The 20,454-nt window shown below is 32.0% G+C and overlaps 1 pseudogene; it reads left to right on the top strand.

Annotated features, from left to right (window-relative positions):
• The first annotated feature begins 780 nt into the window (after positions 1 to 780).
• Positions 781 to 12,206, top strand: LOC111369283 (annotated as a pseudogene).
• Positions 12,207 to 20,454: the final 8,248 nt, after the last annotated feature.

Genomic DNA, 20,454 nt, shown 5'->3' on the forward strand with positions numbered 1-20,454 from the left:
AATATAATTCATGTCCAAACATGAAATTCAAACTGATTCAAATATTAAGCGTAAAGGCAATAGCAAGAAGTATGCTCCTATAGGCAATGTAGCAACCTTTGCTCATTTTCAACGTGCAAATCAATTTCTTCCTTTTGCAGTGATATACTTCTATTTAGTTTCTTCATGTTTGTATAAATATGAGATCCACATCTAGTACCTAATGCCCAAGAATCTAATGAAGTAGATACAAGCCTTTTAATATTTCTCCCAATGATTTTTCATTCTATAATGACAACAATGATCATTCGATTTGATATTGTCCTTCGCTTTGACCATCTTAGTTATATTGGATGCTTTCCCAAAGCCCTTTTAGACTTCCTCTTAATATCCTTTGAGAAATCAATGACTTGCCCACTACTAACTTTGATATTGAGTTTAATAGTCTTAAGCATGTTAAGCAACTCAATGAATATGCATTCGAAATTATTCATATCATAATTCATAATTAATATGAATAACTCTCTAACAGAGATTGCAGAACTAAGTCAATATTTAGTTCATAGTTCATTATTGAACCTAATTGAGACAACTTCTCAATGCCAATTATCTTCAGTATATGAGTATTAACTGAAGATCCATCTGTCATTTTGTATCGTTATAGTTGCTTGGAAGTCTCATATCCTTCAACACGTGATTATTATCATACAACTCTTTGAAATGAAAAATCATGTGTTAGCATTTATACTCTCATGTTGCTTTCGTAACTTATGTGACATAGTTGTAAGCATCATATCATACATGTGCAGTACTATCGACATCACCGTGTTTATTATAATAGCCACCTCTTCCTTAATCGAGTCACCAATATGTGTTTTTGGAAAGGGCTACTCAAAGACAACCAATTGTCTCATGCTTGAGAGCAATTCTCATGTTGTGGTACCAATTAAGAAAATTTAATTTGGTTGTTGGCATCCAGTATGCCACTCAAATATATATTATTATCATGATTCAATAAATATAAACGACGAAAAGTAAAAGAATAATATATAAAAATGCATCAATTAATTTAGCATGGTCTTTTATTAAATTAATTATACTCTCATTGTTTAACTCAAATTTATGATCATCTCGCATAAATTTATAGAATCCATACTTGACTACCAGTGGGTTGAGATCCCATTTGTTATATTGTTATATTGAGTGTACTCAACAAGCCTTAATAATAAAACATCTGGGTAAATACTATTATCAATTGTATCTCCATACAACTTCCAGATCATTAAACTGACAACTCCTTATTTTCACACATTTTATGTGTTAGCTTAAAATGCCTCTAAAATTTATCTTTTTAAGTGTACTCAACAAAAGATAAATTTTAATTAAATCGAACCAATCGTTCAGAAATATCTAATATTTCACAGTGTCAAACATATCCTTAATAGACTAGCTTTGAGTGTACTCAACAAATTGAGACAATTTGAGAATCTGATTTTTCACTATAATGATGGAATGCGAATATGAATCTGACTTAATATTTCAATGAGGGGTTTTACATGCAAATGTCTTATCGTAACAAGCATATAAATTTTACTATACATCTACCATGCAAATAAACACCCACCCACCCACACACACACAGGCCTAAATAATTGGACAATAGGCCATGATAATTACAACGGACTTGTAGGTCCAAAATAAATAAGAGCTCGTAGGCCCATAATACAACAAGAATAAAACCAACCATTCAACACATCCACATGATTGAGTCCATAATCATCCACTAGTAATACATTCATTACATAAATGCATTTTTATATAATATCTAATATTATATGAAAACATGTTTCAAGTTTTCAGCAATTAAAATCGTCTAAACCAATTTAGACAAATGGATCATATCAATCAAATAATTAATTAATCATATTATCAATTAATTTAATTAACGGGTATATTTAATTAAATCAAATTTTAATTATGTGCTTGTTTGGTATGAATTTTATTAATTAATTTTTTGACCGTTAGAGATAAAGTGAGTCTTACCTGTGAGAGAAGAATTTAAAAATAACGGCTGGAATAGTGAAATAACGGTAAAAAAAATTGATATTAATTGGATTAAAATCCCTACCAAACATGTTCTATATATCAAAATTAGAGTCCAATTATAATCCCACAATTATAGGACAAGACTATTTAATTAAAATTAAATTTTAATTAAATATCAAATTAGAGTTTAACTCTAATTTTAAGACTCAAGTCGGTTGAATTTAATCAAAATCAAATTTCAATTAAATAAAAAATTAGAGTCCAAATCTGATTCCAAGATTTATGACGATCTTATTTAATTAAATCAAATTTCTATTAAACACCAACTCCAATTCCAAGAAAAATTTTAGGGCCAAACTATTTAATTAAATACCAAATTAGAATCTAACTTTAATTTCAAGAAAAATTTTAGGGTGAGACAATTTAATTAAAATCAAATTAGAATCAAAGTCTAATTTCAAGAATATATTGGGGTAAATAATTAATTAAAATCAAATTTTAATTAAATACTAAATTAGAGTGAATCTCTAATTTAAATTGAATTAATATTTTATTATAGGATAACTCTTCTAAATAAAATAAAATTCAATTTAGAGTTAAATTTTAATATTTAAGTTAAAATCCAATTTTAACAAAAACATAAAAAGTCGTCAATTTTAAATAAATTTTTTTAATTGGGTCGAGATTAAATTTTGGATCAAAACCCCTTTAAATATTAAATTCAAAGCTCATTTTAATGTCTCAATTCAAAATTATTTTGAAAATTGCAATCTGACCCTTATTTCAAAATTTTATAGAAAGCCCTTAGAAATTTCAGAAATAATAATCGGGCCCTTGTATGAAAATTGCATTATGACCCATCTTATAATATTGCAGACAAGGGCTCACAACTTCAGAAATTGCAAAAGTGGTCCCGTCCCCAAAATTCATCCAACCTTGATTGAAAACCCTAACCTTGAATCCGCCTCCTTTTTTCTCTTTTCTTTCAGCGTCAGCAGGCGACTAGCGTTGCCTCTAATGGGATGACAGCGGTGTGCCGTCACTGTCACATAGGGCGATGCACCGCCGTTGAGCAGCAGCGCCCTTACAACAAGCAACAGCGCGCGGCTGTAACAATAACGATGTCTAGTCAGTAGTCGCTGCTTTTGCTTCTTGGCCGTGAGCTTCCCCTTTCACATTGCCACCCAAGGTTGGTGGGGATGGTTGTGCCACCACGTCTCCACCGGTCAACCATTGTTCCAACCCATTTTTCGATTCATTTTTATTTTTTTAAAATTTATTATTATTTTTTTATTTAAACAGATTTCAAAAACGTGAAAATCAAATTTCATTAATTGCTAGAAACTAGAAAAAGGTATAACAATCAACTTAAAGGTTGAACCCCAACCTTAAGAGTCCCCGCCCCATCCCTGAAGTATCGTGAGAGAGGTTAATCGCAGGATGTGCCCCAAGAGGCCATGGAACAAGAGTTGCATGTACACTAGTGCCCACTAAGAGTCTCAATCCATGTTTCGGGAATCGAACTCTCACACCGCGACTGTCAGCAAGGCTGAATATACTTGACTCTTGTCCTTTGCACTACTGGGATATGCCCTGGGGGCGTATAACAATCAACTTTTGATTACACAAACATGTTAAATAATTTATAATAAACACGAAGTAGATTCTAATACCACCAATGAGAATTTATTTAACATGGACAATGGAAAAAAAAAATTCACCAGGGATCGCCTTTGTTTTTGATAGAAATTGTACATTTCTTGAAATCTGCAAACTTCTTTGCTTTGCTTTTACTCCAACAATCTTGATCTGCTACCAATAACTGTCCAATTGTCCAGTTTCCAGTGAAAATCCACAGGGAATAAGATTGAGAGAGAACTAGGGTTTACTTTTTTTGTTTTGGCAAGAATAACGAAAATCGCTCTCCAATTTCAAAACCTTAGCTGCTTATTTATATAAGCTCAAATGTGCTTGGCCCGTCTAATAACCCGATCCAATATTTAATTAACTCATTTTAATAAGCAACATAATTAATTAATTAATTAATCCAATATTTGTTAAATTAATTAATTTGTAAATCTCAATCTTCTAGTTCTCATTTTGTTTGCGACTCATTAGGTTCTCAATCACGATACCTAACGAAGTGAATTATTATTCATCAATTTACATTCGTCGTCTCATATTGACATCTAGCAATATGTCAGGGCAATACATGTTACGAAAAATGTCATGTGGTATGATAAAATCAAACTTGTTCGATTACCATGAAACTATAATCCTTTTGTTAATATAATTCGAACAATTACAAGATATGAATAAGTGTCAATCTCATTTATTGATTATATCTTTCATTCTACTATTAAGTCAATATAAGTCGAAAACTCATTTTCGACTTATGAGTAAACCTTAGCCAATGATTTCCTTATCAACTTAACTAGATGAAATGTAGATTATAACCTCTTACTATCAAAGAGTGACGAATCCTCTATTGGTTATTCACAACCTTCATATGATTCTTGACATACTCGAATGATGACGTATTAGCGCCCTTTGGTTGAGCAACATCTAATATCACCAAACTATAACTGTCCTCATATAAGGTATTATGATGACCTCATGTCAAAGGACTAATTTGACTACCAAACGTTAAAGATTAACCACTGACACTCATATAGTTATCCACACTTTAGTTTACAAGATCAACTACTTACTTCATAAGTAAGAAATGCCACACACGATGGTCTATCTGTAATAACGATATTCATATCTCGTTATTACTTACGATCACGGATAATTTAAGATTAAATTATATGTAATTTGCACATCACAATCACAACTCATTGTGATTAACAAATCACCAAATTTGAACTACAGACTCTATTAATTAATTTAATTGAATATTAGTTAAATAATAGATCTGTCATAAAATTGCATCAATTATATATTAAAAGTGCTTATGTTTAAAGTTATTGGACGTAGGAGATAACACTTCAGGGGTACCTATGAATTACAAAGTTAGTGTGATTTAAAATGTCAATAAGAGAAATAAGCCCTCGTTTGGTCCCCATTAAATTTCATCAAATTAAATTAGAATTTTCGCTCTCCTATTTTTAACTACACAATTTTCAATAAAATAATATTACATGTAAATATTACCCATTTTTCGAAAAAACAATATTCCCCCATTATAATCAACAATAATGAGGCCAAACAGGGGTAAATGAGCGAAGGACACGTAATTATCTTTTTTATTCAAGAATCGATCATCATTTATATCCTCTTCAACTTCCTCTTCATGTTGGTCTAGTGACCTCGCGTTGCTGTGAGATCTTCATCCATCATTTCTTCATTGACAATTTGTTGCTCCTCTAAATTTTTTAGGCGTTATAAGAGTAAATTTGCATGATGGGTAACAGTTATATTTTTTATTTTTGTGGCCAAAGAATGGGTAACAAATGGACCTCCCTCTTGCTTTCTTCTCTTCTCCTTTCCTTATGTAAGCGTGTTAATGTCTAGGCAATCAATGTTCAGGTGATTTATCAAATTATCGTGAATATCAATGAAATGTTTGAAAATAGCCAAGTTTAGACAACGTTTTCTAAAGTGGAACACTTGGTGTGCACAAAAAATGTAGATCAACGTTGCTAGTATGCGACAGTATTATATGATCCAAGCATGGAATTTTTTAATCAATCCCCTCGAGATGGAATGTCTATATTTATACGCTTATTACATATCTTATAAAAGTTTGTTAAAGTTTTATCCACCTTCAACGGATCAAGCTTTAAGTCTTACTATGAAACTAGAGTCTATCAAGCTTAAATAAATAATTCAATATATCTAAAGTTTGAACAATCATTCGAATTTCAAGATTGTCATGCTCAAATGAGCTACTATATATATCTTGTAGGAGTATATTGACAGTAAAATGTCATGTCAATTTAGTATAAAAATACTAATCAACATATAAGGACTAATGCTTGAGTTAATCCTTTTAACAAATCTCAACATTTCAAGATAAAATCTCAAATTTAATATCAACATCTAATTTTTTGCAACATAAATAATAATTATTATTTTGTGTTTGCGACTCCGTTTCATAATGTTGGTTATTAATCCTTCAGGTCAAAATAAGTTCCAATAGCACGAATAAATGTTATACAGAAAAATAAAATCTAAAGAGAGTTCAATTTTAAGTACTTTTAAATACTTCTTTCTTAACTTAGAAATTATATCCAATAAAGATAGCGACCAAGCCTGAGGTCGTCGTAATATTCAGCCTAACGTAGTAACTACGCAAAATAAAGGGAGTGAAGTATCGCATGGACTACGGTAGAAACATCCCATCAGCAGTGGACGGCTAGCAATATAGTCCACAAATGTAATTGGTAGAATCATGGACCAGTTTAATTTTGAGAAAATTACTAGAAATGTCCACTCTCGTATATTCATTTGTAAAAATGTCCATTTTAGAATATGAATTTTACTTGGTGTACATAATTTTTTGTACATTAAGATGTCATCCACTCGCATGGGGTGGGGTCCACCATAATAAAATATTCGATTGGACCCCATCTCATGTGAGTGGAGGATATCTTGATGTACAAAAAATATGTACAAGTAGATTTATCCTTGAAAAAAATTTAGATCCAAATACCCTTGTTAACAATTTATGATTCCACACAGAGACAAAAAAGGACATTTTTGCAATTAAAAATTTTATTGACCAATAAAATTTTGACACATAACCTACCCTATTTATTTCAAAGTGCACATGTCAAATCACAATAAATACTATTTTTCTCATTGACACAGAAATGTCAAGAACTATATTTTAAGTGTAGAGAAATGTCATGTTCAGAATGAAATGTCATTCTAGATATCTAATATGTCGAGAACAACATTGAAATGTCTAGAACATTTAATGTTGTGATTTGATATATGTACTTTTAAAATATAAACGGGATTCAAATATTGCGAACGAAATTTGAAATGTCGAGAACATCATTTTAATGTAATTTCTTATGGAAGCACTTCTCGAAATTCGTGACAAATTGAAAAAAAATTAATTGCTTCATTTTTTCATTAAGGGTATAATAGACAATTTAGTATTAAATTTTAAAGGCGAACATTTTTGAATTGAAACCTATAAAATTGGACATTTTTGAAACAATCATTCTACACGTACACTTTTTTTCATATCTTTTTTCACAGCACACACACATGCTAGTGGGTGAGGTCCACGATTATTTCCCACCTTTGTGAGGGAGTGTGATAATTGATGTAAAAAAAAAAGTAATGCACAAATTGCATTTTTGTTTTTGAAAATACACCTTTAATTTTTTCCATCCACTTGCACAAAAGATACAAATTGATGTATGGCACACAAGCATAAATTGAATTTGTCGCCTCTTTCTTGCGTGTTCCAACACGCAAAATGAAAAGCCAGTGAAACCTTGCACAAATATTCAAGAATTTCAGTATACAGACACTGGACTCACAGATTGGTCAATACTTGCGACTTTCTTAAAATGACCCTTACTATTTCTTTTTTGTCACTTTCGATTTATGGAATGTGATAATTGAAAAATTAATTTGACAAAAGTTTCTTAGGATCTGTTTAACGTTCACACTGACAAAAAGAATTAACGTACGTTTTCTCACTTCCGTCAAATATGCCAAAAGGGCATGTTGACAGAACATGTACTGTGACTTTAGCCTAAATCTTTTCTTCTGTGTTACGTAAGAGATGTTTGGATAAATTTCAGAAATAATGTGCTTTATGGTTTTTATTCGATATGTTTGACCAAGATGATATTAAGATTTTGAGTTTTATCCAAAAAAAAGATTAAGTTTGCTAATAGTAGTAGTTCAAATCCGCACATGCTCGTCTGCATCTCAATCGATGTGAAATCTATTTCCTAACATACTCCCATATGATAGTGACTCGTTTATGCAGAACAATTTGAGGAGTAACTTAAACCTATATATATTAGTATATATTTCGATGTGCGGATTTGAGATCTATTTCTTAACATGCTCCTGTAAGATAGTGACTCGTTTAAGCAGAGCAATTTGAGGCGTAACTCAAATCTTTATATATTAATATATATTTCGGTAATTCACCAATATGAAATTTATCCCTTCATAGAAACAATTGAGGCAATACCATGAATTGATTGTATACCTCGTTCTTGTTTTTGCTCTTAATTGAACATAGAGCTGAGATATAAAAACAGGAATAAGGAGTCTTCCTCGATGCATTCTTACGTATTGAAGCCAAAATTTAAATTTATAACTACTACAATTGACAAAACTTTCTCTCATTTTTTTTCTTAAGAACAACTAGAAATCAAAAGGTCTACAAGTATATCAGGTGGAAAATCATTCTTAAAATTATCCTTGATGTAAGAGCATGTGTTGCAAGGTTTGCGTCCCACCAAACCGATGAGTAGACCAGATGTCTAAAGGAGTCTATAGATTCGATAATCGTGTGAATTTCATACAGCAGACACTATATTGCTATAATTAGTCTCAATGTAAGATATATCATGGCCTCGACCGGTGAAAATTTAAGCTCTATCCATATGGCCATGCACTCTCCCACTAGTGGCTCAATATTACTTATCAGAACTTAGGAAAATGCAGCCACCATTTTGCCATTCTCTTCCCTACAAATTTCCTAATCTCATAGACATTCCGACCTATCTCCACTGGATCAACCATTCAATTGATTAGTGACTTTTTAACAATTATAGATTTGGTTAGTTTTAGCCCATTTCGTTTGGTTTTTGTGGACTCGCCCAATGAATTTGAAATTATAGTTTATGGCCCAGGCCCACGTTGTTGTAGCTAAAAATTTATTAACAATCAATTTGTGATCGATAAATAAAATGTGAACTATAAAATTTGTGACCGTGACGTTATGCGATTGTGACTAGTATATAATGGTGATCATAAATTGTATAATACTATTACATTTTAATTAATAAATTTTAATCACGACCTAATTTTTAAAATTATATAACATATTTCTTAATTTTGAAATTGTAATTTCCAAACACCTTAAATATTTATTATTCTCGACTCAAATCGCTACAAGCCCAAAATGATGCATCTAATTAGTTTGAATCCAAATATGTGACTGTGGGACCACTAGGGGATAAAGTTAGCACTATATAAAATTTAGAACTAGATTGAACATAGACTCCCGGGGTATACTACTTTCTTTGAACCAATTTTATGATGTAAATAAGTCCAACCCAGAAGTCTTGGGCCTAAAACCTCATCCACGCCATAATATCGTCCCAAAGAAACTAGTCCACACCAGACGTGTATGTCCAATCCACTTTGACTTTTAGCATTGTAATCGATATTCCAACCCAGAAGAAAGTAGGCCAATTTTATTTATTTCACTTTTTTTTTTTTTATAGTTTTGTCTTTCAGCATTGTAATCTATAATGGTTAAGTGGTTTTCTATAACAGGCAATTTGATAGAAAATCTTAACACCAAATAAATTTATTCCACTATTGTATGAAATCACACGTTCATGAATCATACCCTGTAGCGATTTATATGTTGAAAAGAGAGCATACTAAGAAAAAATAAGTTCCCATCTTATTTTTATAAAATTCTCTTAATCTAACACGTGTTTTGACTTCAGCTGCGGGAATAAATAAATCGAAACTGATTTTGATTGCAGGTAACTCTTCCAAATTTCAATGCCATTTATTTGTTTTTTTCTTTATAAATAGTATTGAGATCATTTTTCATCATAGGTCTTCAGCCGTAGTGGTAGTTCTCTTCTCCATAATTTTATTCGCTTTCAACAAGAAGAAGTACATGCTGAATTTGAAGGAAAAGACACAAAACGATAAGGACATTGAGCTCTTTTTGAAGAACAATGAGAATCTTGCAACAAACAACTACTTTGATCTTAAGAAAATGACTAATTCATTCATTGACAACTTAGGAGAAGGGGGCTTTGCCAATGTGTATAGAGGAAAGTTATTTGATGGGCATCTTGTAGCAGTAATGATTTTGAAAGAATCAAAAGGCAATGGAGAATAATTTATCAATGAAGTTGCAAGCATTAGTAGAACATCCCATGTCAACATTGTCACTCTCCTGAGATTTTGTTTTGAGGGTTCCAAAAGAGCTCTCATTTATGAGTTCAAGCCCAACAGATCTCTTGAGAAGTTCATTAACCACAATAGCTCTATAGCAGAACATTAGTTAGGATGGGAAAAGTTGTTTCAAATTGTAGTTGGCATTGTTCATGGAATAGAATACTTGCACCAAGGATGTAATACACGGATTTTGTACTTTGACATTAAACCTCATAACACTCTTCTGGATAAAGACTTCAACCCTAAGATATCGGAATTTGGCTTGGCGAGGCTTTGCCCCAACATGTCTAGTATCGTGTCATGATAAGCATTCATATGATTATTTGATTTCAAAATACACTCATTACTCTTATGCTTTGATCTAGGTCTTAATTTGATGAAAAATGTTGAAATTTGAAAGAAATGAGTACAAAAGGGGCAAAGTGGAAGAAAGTGAAGGTTTAGGGACCAAGTTGCAAATAATTCATAGGTGAGATGGGTGATGGAATGATGATTCAATAATTCTTAGGGTCATTTGGGTGCAATTAGAAGTCAAAGGAAGTGAAATATGATCATAACATTTTCACAAATCAATTCCCAATCGAAAAAGTTACGCACGAATTTTCAGCCTCATATTTGGATCCCTTTTTGACATGGAAGATGATCGAATTGGAAGATGATTTCTAATCAAAGTTGTAGCCCTTTGTGTTATCTTTTCAACGCAACTTGAATCACCTCAATCGAACATCGAAAGGAAAAGTTATGACCAAAATAGTAAAAGCTGTTTGGCTGGAAAATTTTTGAACTATGTGGTTACATAGTTTAAAAGCTATTGGACCGTGTAGAAGGGTCCAGGGAATTTTTGGGCCACACACATTTGTTCTATGCGACCGCATAAGTTTATACTATGCGGTGACATAGTTATCTCCTGGAAGAAAAATTGGCAGTTTCCAGATTTCACGCCATCAACTATGGTAACACATTTTCACTCGATTTTTAAGTCCAGAACACTCCAAAACGAAGGGGATTGTACCTGGACTCCATTTTTCTCTCTTTGGCCAAGAAACTCCATGGAAGGCTAAGAAAACTTTGGTAAAGCAAGGGATGAACTCGATTGGTGCCGGTGATGTCAATATCTCTTCACGCATGTAATTTGGTTTTTCATTGATAAACAATTCTAGGTTTATGATTTCCTATTTATTGAATATGTTTTGAAATTGGTTTAATATGTATTAGATTTTCATGGATTTAATAATGTTCTTTTCATCGAATAATTGAAGTATGTATTGAATTCCAATTTTAATAATCCCATTGGTGTGATTCGCTAATATTATATGCTTGATGTATGTAATTGATTTCGAATCTAATTCCAAAGAATTAAAGTGAGAATATCTTGTAGGAAATCTAAATTCTAGAGTTATAAGTGAAATTCAAATGATTTAGGTCTCAACTTCAAGCATTGTTGTGGGATTGGTTTGACTTTTACTATATTTCTCATAGACTCAATCATGTTTTGTCTATTGTGAAATTAACTAATTGTTGAATTTCAATTTCATACAATTTTATTGGTGATTTGATTACTCCATTATACTTAGGTATATTGTCATTTCTCAAAGTGATTTGCATGAGTGATTCACATTGATTAATCTGAACCAATATAGGAAATTCCAGCACTTCATTATTTCACACATTGATTCAAACTTCCTTACTTCAATAATTGATTTTTACATTTCATTCATACTGATAAATTCCTTACACAAAGCACAAAGAAAACCCTAAACTTTTAACCCTTTAACCAATTCCATCTCCCCGTGGATACGACACCTCAAAGTTGTACTACAACTACCGCGTTATACTTTGGATGTAATCATGTCAATACTAGGGCTAGAAGGACAATAGGGTATATAGCTCCAGAAATAGTTTATAGAAGTGTTGGAGATGTTTCTCATAAGTCAGATGTCTATAGCTAAGGTATGATAATTTTGGAAATGGCTGGACAGAACAAAAATATTGATGTCAGAGTTGACCATTCAAGCGAATTTTTTTTCCTAATTGGTTATATAAGAACCTAGAATAGAATGCTGAACTTAATTTGAATTTCATTGTCAATGCAAATGAACATTTGAGGATAAAGACGATGTTAATGGTTGGCTTATGGTGCACACAAATCAATCCTACAACTAGACCATCAATGAGCAGGGTTATAGAAATGTTAGAAGGGAACATGGAATCATTGTAAATCCCACCTAGAACCTCCTCGTTTTTTACAGCCAAGAGAATTAGCACATCCTTCAACTTTTGAATTATCACTCGTTTTCTCTGATATTCATGAAGTTGAGCAATGACCCCACTAAAACTTCCTGGGATCCCATGGTGATTGGTGGCTCCTAGTGATCAAGCACAAAAGCAATTATCTCTGTTGTTTGTTCTCTAGCAATTTGCAAGTTGTTAATGTTAAAATGCTAAACAATAATTACCTGGAATATAAAAACTTTCTTTAATTTAATAATACGAGATCGTTACTATATGTTCACACATAGTTATTAGACTCGACTCGAACATCGATCCGGTCAAAGTATTGGGTCATCGGGTTACTGGTCGGACTGGTGGTTCATTACTTAAAAATAATGTATTGTTTTTAAAGTATAATTTTATATTTTTTGTTTGAGACAATTAAAATTTTCAAGTTTTTAGTCGTCAATTATTTTTATGCCTTCAAATTAATGATTTTTTTTGAACTCATTTATTAGTGATAATGATTACATTTTGATTTTATAATTTTGTATATAATATTAAAAAAGTATATTTTTCCCTTTTGTTAGTTATTGATCAAAAATTTGTGTGTATTATCTATTAAATTAATCTAGTTAATTTTTTTTAAAAATAAAATAAGTATATAAAATAATTATTTGATATTATAAAATGAATGAAAATTTGGACTAATTTTTTTTAAAAATGATTTCGGAAACAGCAAATTAGTCATTGGTTAAATATAGTTTATATCACACAAAAGACAAGTGTTGGATGCTCTAGTGGTAAATTCAAGCTCTAGTTAGTCATAGGTCAAGCGTTCAAATCTTTGGTCCCTAAAATTTCAATGTAAAAAAGTTTTAAAATTTGGTTTCAAAATCAACCTGACCGATTTGGCATGAAAATTGTATGCAACCTACTAATTGACCCGGTCTAATCCCATTTTTGACCGGGTCACTTACGATTGTATAATAGGATATTGTTCGGCCAGGCCCAATGTCTGAGTCACCAGGCCAACCGTCCGGGCTGGGCCAATTTTAATAACTATGTGTTCACGTGTAAAATTCAAACAAGAAACTTAGTTTAAAAATTTATTCAAACTCGATAATCAAATCTTGGTCCGAATTTGAATCGTGAACTTCCAACTTTCTCAAATTACGAAAGATTTTGATATCAAGAACTTGTTGTTTCAAAACTAAAAATCAAGAAAAGATCAAAAGAACAAGATACATTTTTTCTTTGAAGTTTTTCTCTCTTATAAATTTAAGAGGACATTATAAAACTAAATTAGCATGATGAAAATTTTCTACTACCTTCAAATATGTAGTGACAATAGCAAATATACATTAAATAACGTTTTAATAAATGTTTTAAAAAATTAATAACCTACACTGATTAATAAATTACTGTGGAACCGATAGAATTTAAAAAGACTCCTAAATAATTAAGCTTATACTTTGTATCCCTCTTGGTTTTTCTTCTCTTTTCCTTGTGTAAACGTGTTGATGTCTAGGTAATCAGATTTTAGGTGATTTCATTTTATTTTTTATTTTTTGGGTATCAAATATCGTGACTAATCATGAAATGTTTGGGTAACATATTACCCAAAGTTGGACATCGCTTTTAAAGGGAAAGTGGAATGACGGTATGCTCAAAATCTAGATCAATATGTTGCCAATATGCAGTATTATATGGTCCAATCTACGGAATTTTTGAACCAATCTCTCTAGATGGAATGTCTAACACATTGTGCTTGTTTTATACATTTTTTTCACTTGCCATTCAAATAACAGCCTACATCAGATTCAGCTAACTTGTTCGAGCGATTAGGCACATATTATAATCTAGAATGAAAGCTGTTTGATGATTGTATTGATTGCCATCAAGAGGGAAGACACTATACATCTAACACAAATAATCAATTTTGATGTGTAAAAGGTACCATTGACCTTTGAACATGGACGATTACAAGTTATTCCTTTACATCTTCTTGATTTGTGTTTTTCCCAACATTCCAGAGCAGGAATTAATTGGTCAGACTTTAATTTTAATCATATGTTTTATGAGATCCACAACTTTTATCAAATTTTCAACTATATATTTCATTAACTTTTACGAAAATCTGTTACTTTATTTTTTCTTTTATTATCAAAATCTTTTGTAAAACAACCCCTTGGCCACATACCTTGGGAGAAAACTTTAGTAAGATGGTTTTATAACAAATATGTGGTAGAACTTACTATTTAATCATGACACTTCGGGCTTGAATCACTCAAATCATGACATTTCGACATTTGAAATGATAAGAGAGAGAAAGAAGTGGATGGTGTTGGAATTAATTGAATATAATTGGGTTAAAACATTAAATGTAATATTTAATGATGTGGGCCATTGCAATTAATTTGGGTGAATTGGAAAAGTCTCCAATATAGGCCCATATGTTGATAAGTCCATTTTAAGTGTTTTATATATGAAAAGGAATCCCACATCGAAAGTTTACAAGAAAATAGTCTTGTTTATATAGTGGGTTGTGTGAATAATATATAATTTAATAAGTTACCTATCACTTGGCTAACTTTAGCTAGCCAAAGGCTAGTCACCACTAGAGTGGTGCTTCGCACCACTCGTGCCGCTCCTCGGACCCGGTCCCAGCACGTGTACGTCGCAAAGTACGCATTGGGCGCTTTAGAGGCGCACTTGGCACTTCGCACGTACGCATCGTCACGAGGAGTTGGGGAGCCTTATAGTTTTCTGAAATGGACTCGTGGTTCGATGATATGGCAGCGCAAGGCTCGGTGAGTTGGCATTCTAGGTGGCGCACGGGTGGTAGGTCACGTCCCTTCGTCCTGCGTGGTGGTTAGATGTACGCATGGCATCCGCATGGCTGTGACTGTTCAAAAATTGGTGAATAGACATGATGAATGGACACTTCACTTCATGGTTCAATCTAGGCCGTTAGATCATGAAAATAGTGCGATCCAATGGCTAAGATGAATCAGACCAAGTGGTGCACCAGCTCCTGAAATGTCACACACGTGTTCCATGAGACACTTCAATCTCTATAAATAGAGACCCCCAGATTCGTTTTTAAAAATAAAAAAAAAATCAATTACGAATTCAATTGATTTCTAAATTCTTCTCTCTCCATATTCTGCTATAAAAATTCTATTATATTTTCGTGGTTATTCCGTTCGAGTACGATCATTCATTGGTTCGACCGACAAAGTTGGTATTGTACAGTATCGACTTGGGAAGGAGCGTTGTATCTTGGGAGACAGACGTCCATAATCCCGTTTGCACTTCATTGGAGGACGAAATCTGTCTTAAGGAGATTTGCTTTGGCATACCACGCTTCATCTACTGTTTTCTATTTTTCTGCTTATTTTATTTGTTCTTTTGATTGCGTTAGTCGAATTTCCGACAACAGATGGTAGGATCCACTCGAATGATGATATGTGAATGAGGTTCTATATAGAGAATTATAACATTTTCAACACCAATTCAAGTACTCAAACATGTTAATCACGCTACTATCTAAACTTTCACGCTTTTAAAGGGAGTTCAATTTTTAAGAACTTTTAAATATTCCTTTCTTAACTCAGCAATTATATCCAATAATGATAGTGACCAAGTTGGAGTTCGTCGTAATGTTCAGTCTAATGTAGTAACTACGCAAAATAAGGCGATAAGCATGGCATGGACTACGGTAGAAACATTCCATCAGCAATGGACAGCTTGCAATAGAGTCCACAAATGTAATTGGTAGAATCATTGACCAGTTTAATTTTTTTCATCTACTTCAATAGATTGATTAAAGGCATCACGTGCATAGATTGAATCTGTGGCCTCTTTCTTGCATATTTCACAAGGCAACAACCAGTAAAATGAGTTATGCAATAATGACATATTTTAAAAACAGGGGGACACGTAGCACAATAAATTATAATTGAAATCTTTCGATTTATTGAATGTGATAATTCATAATTGAAATCTTAACTTGAATATAAAATAAATCACTTCAAAAGTTTCTTAAGACATTTTTACTGTTCACATAATGACAAATAAGATTTAACATTATGAGTGTATTTGATTGCAAATATATTTTTTTTTTTTATGAAAAATGTCATTTTTCACTCAAATGTCTACTTTTGTACTTACGTGACCATATTTTCTTTGAAAACGAGAAATATTTTCTCTAGAGGAGTATATTTTTATTTTTCAGATAATTCATTCTATCTTTCTCTCTCCCCCATCTACCTATCAATAAAAAATGGATAAATATAAGATTTTATAAGTTGAAAATAAAATTAATCAAACACATTTCATTGATAATTTCCATGCAAATAATTTCTAAATAATTCAATTACTTAGAATTTATTTTATTTTCATATAAATTACATGCTCGCAATCAAACACGCTTTACTTTCTTACTTCCATAAAAAAGCCATAAGGGGATGTTAACAGAACATGTACAGTAAATTTAGTAGCATAATATTTTCCTTTGTGTTACGTATTGTAGTTTCCGTATAACAGTCACTATATTGCTACAATCAATCTCAACGAAAGATATTTCATGGCCTCGAACCGTGCAAAATTTCCATGCAGTCACCCACCGGTGGCTCTATAAAAATTACAAAATAAAATGTGTTTTTGATGTGTAAAATATGGATAATCATTTGACAAAATTTGACTTCATTTGATCTATTTTGATTGAGAATAAAGCCCCCTATCCCGGCTTGGGAACAGGGTTGAAGACAGACAGGGGCGCCACATGGCGCCCTTGGCCGGCGCCCCTCCAATAGAGGGACGCCGGACAGGGAGCATGGTTGTTTTATTGATAATCAATTTCCTTGATCATCTTTCGTCAACGTTATGAGCCTAAAACAACCAAAATTTGAATGTCCTTACTGCGTATTTTTCCATTCTTCCTCACCAGATTTCTGTCATTAATAAAAAAGTTGAGGCTGCAAGTTTTCCACACAACTCTCTATAATTCTGTATCATTATACAACTTCACTGCAATCACTATCAAGTCTCGTAATTTCAAAATTATTACCATTTTCACTCTTCCCCTGTTCGGTATTCACATTACACCACCTAGAAAAAATATTTTCAACCTATACATCGATATTTTCTTCTGTACTAAAGCAATATATCTAATGACTAGTTCATCATTATTTTCATCCAAGAAAAATATTTTGAGTATTTTTTTTTTTTGGCCGTTTTCAGAGATCCAATTGAAGGCATATCTGGGTTATAGCTTTTGATAAGGACGAATTAAATATGTTTTTCCTAAATTATTAAGGATATAAGCCTATAAGGTTTTGAAATTTATTTTGCTTGTTCTGATTGATTTGACCCACTTAAAAAAATGAGTCTTGGAGGTTCGTCCACGCGAGGAAAGAAAATCCTAGATACATAGGTTGTTTAAAAGTCTAAAGATCTAAGTCATTTACGTTTAAATGAAATTTAATCCAAAAAATTAATAAATAACTGAGTTGTAGCACAATGATCATCATATAATTCTCAAATATTATAACTTAGGTCCGAGTTATCATGCAAATATTTTTATAAAAAAATTATAAGAATTATTTTTTGAGTAAAAAACTCTTCAAATTCTCACTTTAAGGCTAATTAAACAAGTGGAAAGTCACGTTTTACCCCATGTCTCCTCAAATTCAAAATTCATTTTTCTTCATCTCAAATTGTGATAATTTTAACTTATTTGCAATGAAGAAAAACAAGAACTTTGTTGCTACAAGTTTGGTTATTAAAGGCAAAGGATTTTCTATTTTCATATCAAGCGTAGAGATTGGTGGCGCAAGTTGATTTTTCTTACGAATGTTTATGTATGTTTTACATGTATAAATATAATTGTAAGGTAAGAAATGTAAAGCTAAAATTTTAGGGCCATAACCGGTTTTTACAATCCGAAGTGATTCTTTGGAATAAAAAATTTCACTGATAACTCAAATACATGGAAATATTTATTCTATGAAGTTTTATGTTTTACATATGAATATACTATTTGTTCAAAGGGGTTGCATCTAAGAAATACTCTCTTTGAAAATTTTCAGATTGAGAAAGGATTGTGTATGGATGGAGATTGCAAAGATTGTGGAGAAGCCGGGAGGAGAAAATCAAATCAAAGATCAAGGTTCCCATGCACAGGATGTACTATCACTAAGATAATGAATTTACACGATCATTTATGAGTTTGTACTTCATTTGAGCATGAAATTAGATTTTCATATAACGCTATGAATTGATGTTTATTAATTTATGTTAGTATGATATGTTAGCATAAGTTTTGACAGAAATGTGATTGGATGTGTGAATTTGAACATGTAAACACTTAAAAAAGTAAAAATTTTAGCATTCTGTTTGATTTTCAAACTATCATCCAAATCGAATTCTACAAGATTTTGAATGAGGTCAATGGGCTTTAAAAGTCCTATGAATCCTTTATCCGTTGACTATAGAATCAAGTCATTTGGAGGTTGATAAGACAAAATTATGCTCTTTTTCATATGTTGTATTCATCGTATTCGTTTAGCATATGATTATGTGTCCTATTGTGTGCCCAGATGATGTTGAAATTTTACCACGTTGTACTTCAATGAGTTCAGAAAAATACTATAAAAATTTCATAGAACTCAACACTTTGTTGCCACCAATTTTCTCACCCACAAAGGATGATGGTGGTGATGTTTGCAGCCACTAAGGAAGCAAAAAAAGAAAGAGTAACTATGGTAATCACTCAACCCGGAAAACGGCTCCCTCACTATGTAATTGGGCCAAGAATATTAATCAATTTGGGCCAACACAAATGACCAAACGGGATACTTAAAACCACTTGGGCCAAAACACACGTATCCACCAACAACAAATTCAACTCCAACTTGGGCTATCCAAAAGTGTTGGACCACGAGCAACCTTAATTAATTAAGTTGCTTAAAGTGACCCATGTTGCTGCTGAGTTAAACTATCACTAAAGTGTCGATATAAATTTATCCAACATCGTTTTTATATCATTGTTCGGCTTTCTTAGGTATCAAAAACCCAACATTGATGATTTTTAATTTTTTTAGCGTTCAATTTTTTTGTTAGACGTAGATTTTCAACGTTTTGAAAACGATATCTATATTTTTTCATTAAGTTTGAAATGAGATTATTTTGACCAATGATGATTAGATAGTATTCATGTTGATTTATAATTTGTTAAACATTTTTCTTCTTTAATGAAATGTGAAGCCCTTTACCTAAATTTAATTTATATGTCACCCTCATTAATAATTATTTATATAGCCTACTTCAAATGGAAGATGTTACGAGTACCAAATGGTTTACTGAATTGACAGGTGGCGGCCCTCTATTGGAGGGGCGGTTGTCCCCACAGCCACCCCTCCAATAGGGGGCCGCTATTTGTCAATTCGGTAAACTATTGGGTAAACTATTTGGTACAAATAGATTCATCCACTTCAAATACAAGTATGAGGATTCTCTCCTCTATTTCAAGTGTGTGTCACGATGGAAAACAAATTTACAAATGTTTTCATCATTTACCTATGATCTTTATTCTTTACAAATATGTCACGATGGAAAACAAATTTACAAATTAGTGACCCAGTTATACCCCAAATTAATTAGAAGTTTGAAAGTAATGATTGTACTTAATAGTTGTTCCCAGTCGCCCTGTTTTCTTTTCATGGGGATTTTAGCTTTCCATCTCATTCACTATCCTGTTTATATATATATTTTTTATTTTTTCTTTGTAAAATTTAGGATAATTTTAGAATTATGTTAATGGACTTAGATAATCAATTCAATTCCGGACATAAAAAAGCTGAATTAAGATGATTTGAAATAACTAAGTCCCTGTTTGATTTCCTTTATTTTACTTTAATTTATTTCTCATACTTATTTTCAACTACACAAAATATCCTACACGTAAACTCAACATTTTTTTCATACATTTTAACCACACATCCTCCAAGCAATACTATTCAAATCACAGTGATTTTTTATTTTTTATTTTCGGGTTGGGTTGTGGGGGGGGGGGGGGCCGGG

Source organism: Olea europaea, chromosome 20 (assembly GCF_002742605.1).
Source record: "Olea europaea var. sylvestris chromosome 20, O_europaea_v1, whole genome shotgun sequence".
NCBI classification, from domain to species: domain Eukaryota; kingdom Viridiplantae; phylum Streptophyta; class Magnoliopsida; order Lamiales; family Oleaceae; genus Olea; species Olea europaea.